This window comes from Myotis yumanensis, unplaced genomic scaffold (assembly GCF_028538775.1).
Source record: "Myotis yumanensis isolate MYYU_CA2020_CCGP unplaced genomic scaffold, mMyoYum1.0.hap1 SCAF_6, whole genome shotgun sequence".
In the NCBI taxonomy this organism is placed as follows: domain Eukaryota; kingdom Metazoa; phylum Chordata; class Mammalia; order Chiroptera; family Vespertilionidae; genus Myotis; species Myotis yumanensis.
Genome location: NW_027223757.1, coordinates 5021703 through 5029874, shown reverse-complemented (window position 1 = coordinate 5029874; position 8172 = coordinate 5021703).

Genomic DNA, 8172 nt, shown 5'->3' with positions numbered 1-8172 from the left:
CATTTCTATTTTTGTTACTATGTACATTTATGTACTTAAGTGTATGAGAAATGGCATTGGAGAGAATAAATCTAGGCATTAATGTCATCCCTGGGCCCAGTTTTCTGATGATTTCTGTAATAAACATGCATTACTTTTGAAATAAGAAAATTACCATTATAAAAATATGTCTTGGTGAGCATAGAGTGGAATGGAGGGATTAGAGGAATTGCTTATTTAATGGGGTCTGGCTGAGCGTGTCTCTCACTATGAGGGTATCAGAACCTCCGCTTACTCAGGCTGTTCCTCCGCATGGTGCTCCTCAGAGCACAATTGATGTCCGCTGGGATCTCCTTTAGTTGCCTCTTGGACTAACATGGTTTTACTTTCCAGCGGTTCTCAACCTGTGGGCCGCAACCCCTTTGGGGGTTGAACGACCCTTTCACAGGGGTCGCCTAAGACCATCGGAAAACACATATATAATTACATATTGTTTTTGTGATTAATCACTATGCTTTAATTATGTTCAATTTGTAACAATGAAATTGGGGGTCACCACAACATGAGGAACTGTATTAAAGGGTCGAGGCATTAGGAAGGTTGAGAATCACTGGATTAGACAGTTTAATATATTTAACCAAGCTAAAGCCAACCTTATAGTTCTAAGGGTCCTTGTGCTTTTTAAGGAGGCTTTGCCTCTCTCTGTTCTGATCAGTACAAGGCCTTAAAGTTGAACTCTTTGAGAGTAACCTTATATCCCTGGTTTCCAAGATTGGTGGGTGTTGGGATGAAGATATGCCTCGTGGAAGACACTAGATATTGGCTGAGGGGTGCGTGTGGGCGTCCTGTGGAAGATAATTAGCATTTTGCGTTAAGGGAGGAAGCAGTGAGAAGGCAACGAGCAACAACAGATGATCTTTGGAGAGCTTGGTTCTGCAAATTCCTGTAGCTTTAAACTTCCTCTTTTTCATATTTCTTAATACATCAAGCCACGAGTAAGGATTGGATTTCCTTTACAGTCTCACTTCCAAGTAATACTAAAAATGACTATTTCCCTGGAGGCGTTATCATCATGACCTTGCAAAAGCCACATGTGCCCGTTGGAAATTCTCCAGGGTTTCTTTTTTCATGGTGGAAAAATGTTTTATTGAACTAAGAGCATGGCTGATAGGGAGGCAGGTTGCATGGAAAAAGATGGAAATTTATTATAAGCACATCTGTCAACCAGGGGCCCCGCAGGAAACAGAAAATGTCTCCGGTGGTTCAACAGAGGGTTGTTTCGTGGAGGGACTCTTTACAGGGTTAGGGGACCTATGAGAGAGGTCAAGGCACCCAAAGGCTGCAGTGGTGGGCAGCCCTGGGCCCGGAGAGAAAAGGGGGCCCAGGGAGATCTGGAGTCAGGTGGAAGACCTCTCTGTGGCAGGAGGTGTAGCCTATAAGGATTTCACTCCCTGACTCGGGCCCCGAAGCAGGACGGGAACAGAAAGACTGCCCACTCCCAGGTGCTCCGGTGCCTCCAATTGGCCAAATCCTAACAGAAGTCAGCTGAAAGGGAGCTCTCGAGAGCATAGCAGGGAGGGTGAGGAAGGAGCTGGGCGCCAAGTGGAGAATGACCAGCTCACTCCCTGGAGCAATGTTTTGTTCTTTGAAAGGTGATAACACATGAGGACAATTTTGACACTGGTTAGCTATGCTGCCGCAAGGTTCAGTTGTGAATGGTTTCAGGAATGTATCATTTCCAAGAGATTTTTTTTTTTTTAGTCTCAGGCCCAGGGAAATTTTAGAAAAACATACTGTTATGGACTGAATGTTTGTGTATCCACCAAATTCATACGATACGTTGGAGCCCTGCCTCTCAATGTGATAGCATTGGGAGGTGAGGACTTTGGGAGATAATTATGGTTAGATGAGGGCATGAGGGTGAGGCCCTCAAGATGGGATTAGTGACCTTGTAAGAAAAGGAAGAGACTGGCTCTTGTTCTCTCTCTCCACCACTTGAGGGCACAGTGAGAGGGTGACTGTCTGCAAGCCAGGAAGAGAGCCCTCACCAGACCCCGACCATGCTGGCACCTTGATCTCAGTCTTCCAGCCTTTTAGCTTCCAGACAATAAAATAAATTTCTATTGTTTAAGCCCCCCCCCCCCCCCCCAGTCTGTGGCATTCTTTTACGCCAGCCAAGCTAACTAGTCATGTACCTAAAATTAAAAATGCATACATTGAAGACTGTACTGTCATTTATCAAGCACATGCTCATTGTCAGGCACAGTGCCACCTGCTTCACCTCCATGAGCTCATTTAATCCCCACAGCTGTGAGGTAGGTGCTATGATCCTCATTTGACACAGGAGGAAATCGTTGTCCGTAGAATTATTGGTCGTCTCCTGCTCCAGGTCACACAGCCAGTAGGTCAAAGGGCTTCTATCTCTGGGGGGCAGACAGTTGGAACTGGCAGCAGGTGCTGCCTCAAACTGGGCTGTATGTGCAAATGCCCTGGGTGGAAAGGGTAGCTGTTGGGGTGCTCAGCCCCAGGAGGACTGGATCTGAGAGACATCTGGGGGAGCCATTATGCTCATTTACTGTCTGGTTTCCCTCACTGGGATGATGGGAGGAACTTGGTAGGTCTTGTTATCACTGTATCCACACTCCCTGGCCTACAGGATGTGCTCAATAATGTTGGTGAAGTGAATACACGACTGGCATCTGATATGATGGATGTTTGTAACTTCCACTCTTTCAGCCAATCTCTTGTGGGAAGCGCACCTCACGGTTTCCCACGTGGTTTGCAGGTGTGTTTGATCACAGAGAGCGGTTGCTTCTGGTCTGGATGACTCAGGTCAGCAGCCCCTAGAGAAGGCTCCCCAGGGCGCTGTGTAGGGACACGGCAGAGCCAGCACTATGGCAGAGCCGGTCAGCGACCTGGCACCTGCAGAACCAATCGGAATGGCAGGTGTGTAAGAACTGTGGCCGGCCTTACAGGAAGATGGAAAGGATTCAGTTACCTGTGGGTAGTGAGGGACTAGAGACAGTTAACTGAAACCTCAGTGGGGATGCAGTTTCCGCCATGCCCGGCCAGGCAGGAACGCTGAAGGAAGCTTTGGAAGATTCGGTCATGTTATCACTTGAATCCAGGCATCTTCAAGATCAACACCTTCCTCAAGGTGAGGACCTGGAGTCCCCTGCTGTCCAAGGTCAAGAAGGGCTCAGCGGGCCGTCCCTGGTGCAGGTAGGATCCTGGGCAAATGCAGGCTCACACAGATGGGTCTCCTCCAGGACTTGGCTGCCTGGCCAGTGAGTGATTCTAACACCTGGGAAGACAACCCCGGTTTTTTGGGGGTGATGAAATTATTCCCTCAGTGGATGAACTGTGTGCTGAGTCCCAGGAAAGTTTAGAATTAAGCCTGGAGATAGAAGTGAATTAACCCTTAATACTCAGCCTTTTATGTAGTTCAGGAATACATTAGAAATCACTGGCAAATCTGGGTGTACTTGGATTTCCCTGTTTGTAATAGAATTGAATGTATCAGAACAAAAACAGACTAGCCTTGTGATTCCAATTTAAAATGTGTAATTAAGTAAATGACTTTAGACTTGTGATCTAAATTAAATGCAGAAGGGTGATTAAATTTGTAAACAACTTGGAATATTTAAGTGAACTCGAGAGTCACAGTATTTAGAGTTTAATTTCTTAGACTTATTACAGTTATTTAAGAACTTGGAAAGGCTTTGCTGCTTAGGATAGGCCTTTGAAGTAATTCAAAAGAAAAGTGGATATGTTACACTTATGACTGCAGTTTTACAATTGGAGGGAATTTAATTAACCAAGATGCAAATGGCAGTGATTGTTTAAGGGAGTTTAGTTTATTCAACTTGATGTAATTGGTCATTAATGAAAGAAAAAGTAGAATTAATTATTCTTGTTTTACTGTCTGAATAAGTAGACTAAGAGTTGTAATTTGAACTTGGAGGCACGAGGAAACACAGTTTGTAATCTGGCCTGCCTTCCGCCTCCCCAGCTCCCTAAAGCTTTCGCCCGGGACACGCAGGGGTCCCTGTGGCTGTATGAGACTAGTGGAGGGGCTGCCCCAGTGACCTTGGGGGTAAGCAGTGAGACATGTCTTTTGTTAGTTTGGGGAAATAGTTTCTGCCCCGTTCTTTCTCCTCTTCTGTAATGTTAATTACACATATATAATTATTTTCACCATGTCCGATGTAGCTCTCACTCTTTTCTCCATTTTCATTTTCCTCCGTTCTTCAATTAGATTTTTTAGGTAATCTCTCTTCCACTTTGCTAATGCTCTCTTGTGCTTTTGATCTATCATTAAATCTAGTTTTTGAATTCTCAATTCAGTTATTGTGTTTTTCAGTTCTAGAATTGCTATTTAATAATACTTTCGTAATAGACTCTAGTTCCTGGTGAAATCCTCCATACAGGGTGGGGCACAAGGGGGTTTACAGTTGTGGGTAACCAAAACACAGAGTTTGTTCTTGCATTATTAATAATTAATTATTGTATTTCCCCCCATACAAACAACTGTAAGCCTACGTTTGCCCCACCTGGTATTTTAATCAATTTCCATGACCATTTCCAGCACACTTAAAGTCGGAGTTTCAGAACCTCAATGTCTGGATCACATGTGTTTTTTCTTTCTATTGTCTTGGCTTTTTCTCTCCCTTGAATTTTGGTCCTTGGTCACATCTTCTGTCACGTCTGGTCATTTGGACTGAATGATGGACATTGCGTGTAATAACTTATAGAGTCTAGAGGATGATTACCATCCTACAGAGGGGGTTTAATTTTATTTTGACAAGCAGATCACTTTGACCCACTCAGGAACTGAGCAGATGGGAGCTGAGTTTAGGTTGCATGAGGGCTGTTCACCTGTGAGTTACCCCACCCTCACTCCCAGGTGTGGCCCTTCGGTGCTCTCAGTTGGAAGTTTGGGGTGTGTACCAGCAGTTCTCTTTTTTGGAGGGCCCTGAACTCCGTGTTTTGTCTTCCCTGCACCAAGACCATTGAAATCTCCCGTGACCCATTTAGTCTGAGAAGCTTTCTGTTGTGGGGTTGCTTGGTTTCTACCTGTTGGACTGTCTGCTTAGTTTAAAAATAGTTCAATGCCTTGGGGGGGAATTGCACGGTGGGGGGGGGGGGGGATGTGGGGCTCATGCCTCCAGGATGCTGGCTCTTCAAATCCTTTCAGTTTGACAGCCCCGAGGTCTACTTTTCATCTCCTTAGACCAGTGAGGCTCCTGCAGCACCGACTATTTATGTCTCTGTCTTTTTCTCTGTCTCCATCTCTGTCTCTATATCTATTTCTATCTCTATCTGAACTATCTGGCTCACCTCAATGCATTTTCTTTCTCTCCACGATCTTGAGCCCTTAATCCTGGCTGCTTTGGTTACCCATTGTTTTAATAGCTTTTGTATTTGGAGGGGCTGTTTTTATAGCTCTTTTTGTGGGAGAGTTAGTCTGATGCAAGGTATTCGTACACAGGTGCTAGCAGACCTGTGTTTCCCATTCTTTAATGTTTAAAGAAGAGGCATATGTTGTCAGAAATGTGCACTCTGCAGAGGGAACTCTCCTTCCCTCCCACGCCAGCGGGAAGGCTTCCCGGGATGCTATGTGTCTTCTGGGTCTCACTGCCTCATTCGACATTTGACCTCAAGCAGATTTGGAGAGTTCTGACAATTTGGTCACAGCTTCTGTAACTTTCCACTAGTCTCAGAGGACCTGAAGTTCCTCAAACTGATCTCGGGGGAACAGAATGGCTTTCGGCGGCTGCGTAGCGGCTGGGAGTGTGGCTATGGCAGCACTAGCTGATTCCCCAATGGGCAGGATTAGCCTTGAAGAATCCACTCGGGTGAAATATGTGTTTGTGTCATCCAAAGCTCCACAAGGGAAAGCAGCTTCGATACAGAAGGCCCTGCTCAGAAATGGCTGTCGCCACGCCTAGGGAAACGGTTTCCATAGGAAACAATAATGAAATAGCATTGTTTTGAAACTGGGAAGAAGTGGCCCTTTAGGTGTCCAGATTTAAACTAATCACAATCACAGAGGAAATGTGTGAAGACCCTGCTGCTCTGGTTTTCCCAACGCCCCTTGCTGCATTCTTTGGGTACATGACCTGGGACCAGGTTGCAAGGAAGGTTGTGAGTGGTCCCTTGTTGTGATGGTCCAGCCTGCTCCAGGATAGCTAGTTGAAATCATTTTAGTATCTTATTTTTTATCGTAATTCTAGAGGTAAGGTGTTTTTTTTCATTTATATAATCTAAACCAGTGATGGCGAACCTTTTGAGCTCGGTGTGTCAGCATTTTGAAAAACTCTAACTTAACTCTGGTGCCGTGTCACATATAGAAATTTTTTGATATTTGCAACCATAGTAAAACAAAGACTTATATTTTGATATTTATTTTATATATTTAAATGCCATTTAACAAAGAAAAATCAACCAAAAAAATGAGTTCACGTGTCACCTCTGACACGCATGTCATAGGTTCGCCATCACTGATCTAAACTGTTCTTAAAACTAAAATCCCCTTCTGAATGAGGATGTAGTTCCTCATATCCTACATGTGTTTGAATGAGGATTTGAAGACTTAAGCCTTTTCTACAAGTCAAACATGTGAAAATCTGGGTCTATTGAGAGTTTTTTTTTTCTTAAGTTATTACGGATTCTTTTAGCCAGCTGCTATCAATAGACTAATACAGCGTTCCTTCTCACAATTAATAGTTCGACTCTGATAAGAGCAAATGACTCTTTGGAATTTTTCCTCAATATCTTTGGCTTGTTTTCTAGAGCTGTCCAGAGATTGCTCACTGCTTACAGACCTTTCTCAACATGTCCCCTTTCTTGGACTCCTGTATTATTCAGGTTTTGGAATTACAGACATCTGATGGTGAGCAAGCGACAGTGTTTTTAATCATTTAAAAACTGGTCTACTTGAACAATTCCTTTCTGCTTTCTGGTAAAGCAACTCAGCCAACCAGAGACAGATTTGGAGGACACAGCGTCAGGTGGGTGCCAGGAAGTGCTGGGAAGACGCCCAGCCAAATGCCCCGGGCAGAGCAGGTGTGAAATTGACCATTTAACCTCTCCATCATCCAATGTTAAAGAGACAGAGAACTTTAGAATTTCGTAACAGACAACCATTAACGGTGAATTCAGACAACACCTCCATCCTGGGGCAGAGCTGTGCCTAGAATTGCCTCCAGGGTGGATTCTGGTTGCCTCAGACAATGCCCCTCCTGGAAGTGGTTGGCACAGCACTCAGAGGTCCCTGTTGGAAGGAGAGTGGCTGTTGTCTTTTACTGAAGTCACTGTGACAGGGTTATCCTTGCCCCGCGGTTTAGCAATGACAGCCCACGTTGGCGTCCAAGCCTCTGAGCATGCCCAGCTCTACCTGCTATTGCCAGGGAATTTCAGTGTCCGGAAGGAAATGAGAGATGATGGGAACAAGAAGACTCGGGTGCCAGGATTTGCCTTGCTGTTCAGAGATAGCTTCAAGGGAGCTGGGAAGGAATAACACAGAGAAAGGTAGAAAAAAGATGTTTTGATTTTGTGGTAAAAGGAATCTCCACTTAATTAAAATTCTTCCTCCTCTTCAAAGCCAGAGTTTAAAGCTACCTGCTTTGAGAAACCTTCTGGCTGCCCCCACCTGGAGGGAACGCCTGGCCCCCTCACAGCATTGATATTCTCCTCATAGGTGTTGTTCACTCGGTGTGTGCCTAAGTGTAGCAGCACCTGCAGGTTCCCCAGCCAGGGATAGAATGTCGAAGGACACTTCGTGCCCTCTGCAGTAGCCAGAAAATGACCTTGAATCAAGTAGTCTGTGTGATCTTGCCCTGGCCAGTGTTGCACAGTGGTTAGAGTGTCAGCTCGCAAACCAAAGGGTCTTGGGTTCAATTCCCAGTCCAGGGCACGTACTGGACTCGGTGGGATGCTTGAGAGGCAACCAGTCAATGTGTCTCTCACACATCAATGTTTCTCTCTCTCTCCCCCACTCTCTCTCCTCCCCTCCCTCCCTCACACTCTCTCTAAAAATCAATGGAAAAAATATCCTCGGGTGAGGATTACCAACAACAAAAAAGTAGTCTGTGTGATCTCAAATAACATAACTTTTTCTAAGCCTCAGTTTCCTCATCTATAAAAAGACTGCAGTCATAGTACCTACCTAATTGGAATTGTGTAAAAAGT